This window comes from Gymnodraco acuticeps, unplaced genomic scaffold, assembly GCF_902827175.1.
Source record: "Gymnodraco acuticeps unplaced genomic scaffold, fGymAcu1.1, whole genome shotgun sequence".
Classification (NCBI taxonomy): Eukaryota; Metazoa; Chordata; class Actinopteri; order Perciformes; family Bathydraconidae; genus Gymnodraco; species Gymnodraco acuticeps.
In genome coordinates this window covers 8,451-10,140 of record NW_022990532.1, presented here as the reverse complement: position 1 = coordinate 10,140, position 1,690 = coordinate 8,451, and positions in this window count along the sequence as shown.

Genomic DNA, 1,690 nt, shown 5'->3' with positions numbered 1-1,690 from the left:
CCGTCTTGGGCGAGTAAGTACTAGGTTTCTGTCTTCATATTTTTTGGTGGAAACCCCATCGTCTTGACCTCACTAGCTGTGTGGACACAATAGTTTCTGTGTGGGGGAACAACATCACTCGTAATCTCTATCCTTCTCATAATTACAAAAATAGTCTGCTAAATGTTCTACTATGTTTTAATCTTCTACTAATCTGTGGATGCTTTATGTGTAGATGCAATATGCTACTCACTATCTCTTTAAATAACATTCAACTGCTCCCTCCTGTTGTTGACAGATATGGCTCAATGTAGCTGGGTTTCAAAATACCCTTGGGCTGAGGATGCATCATCTGTTGGTCTGGCCCTCTGAGCTTCCTCATTACTGTGATTGATACCAGGGTGTCAGTTACATTTGGGTCATGTTTGGCAGCCCTGTTCATCTTTGACATCTCTGGGACCCCCTGCCTCCGTTGTCATCATGGAAACCTCCTGGTTGTTGGTTCTGCTTCTGATTTTCTGGAAACTATCTGAGATTACCAGTTTGAGGTGTCTGCCCTGCATTCTCTGGAAGTTTCCCCTCCCTTCTCCTTGTCTTGTACAAGCTACGGTTGTTCTTTTGTTTTTTTCTGCTATGTCTTCCCTCACTGGCAGGTCTGCTACTCGGACCACATTTATGCTGTGTACCAATAGGCTGGCATGTTCCAGATGGAGTATCAGACTTGTAACTCTTATAAATCTGTCTTATCTTTCCCCTCCATTTAGTTCTTTAATTGGAAAGGTCAAAGCATCTGATCAGATTTTTACCCTTTCCTTGATATCTGCAGTTGAGCCTGGCTCTGCGTCTGGTCTCACTTAGAAACATGTCACCAAGAGAAACTAACTATTCGAATGATCAAAGATTTGAAGCACTAGTCCTCTGACTAGTACCTTTGTATTCCTTCAAAAAATATCCCTATGTCATCAGAATTGTTAAATCTGGGTTTTTTTTTTTTTAATTTATAGATTTTTTTTTTTTTTTTATGATTTTTTTTTGTTGAAATAATAAAGTTAATTAAAAGATAAAAATGGTGCACATTTTATGATTTTAAAAATAAATCAAAATAAAGTTAATTAAAAGATATAAATTATGCAATTTAAAAATCTGAAATGCTAAAATAAAAATTGTACAGTGTATGGTTTTGACTTTAAAATATGAAAATTAGTAATCTGGTGAAAATCGAAATCTACTGTGTACAGTGCATACCAAAATGTATGAAATTATGTAAATGTCCTAACTTGTGTTAGCTTCAATACATTTGTTTTGCTTATTTGAAAAAGTATTATGTAAAGTTTCTCATCTTATAATTAGAAACCACTTGCAATTCTATCTCGGCGATGAAGCATGTGTTTATTTATAACACTTAAAATTAAACTTCAAAATGCTATTGAGAGCTATTGGTGATAATTCTGCACTACCAGCAGAGTGCGCTATTGTCATTTCCAGCTTAATCCATAGGGATTACTGTTTGCAAAACTAACCCTCTATTTAACAAGAAAAGTTCATTTTTCTTCTTAAAATGGAAAAGAGAATTACATCTAGGGAAGAACATTACACTATGGTAAAACAACAGCACATAACCGCCAAAACACATTTGCAAACTGGACTATTTAAAAAACGTCAATTCACACTTCCTAGCAGAAAATAAACTTTTTAAATCAGATCTCCACAA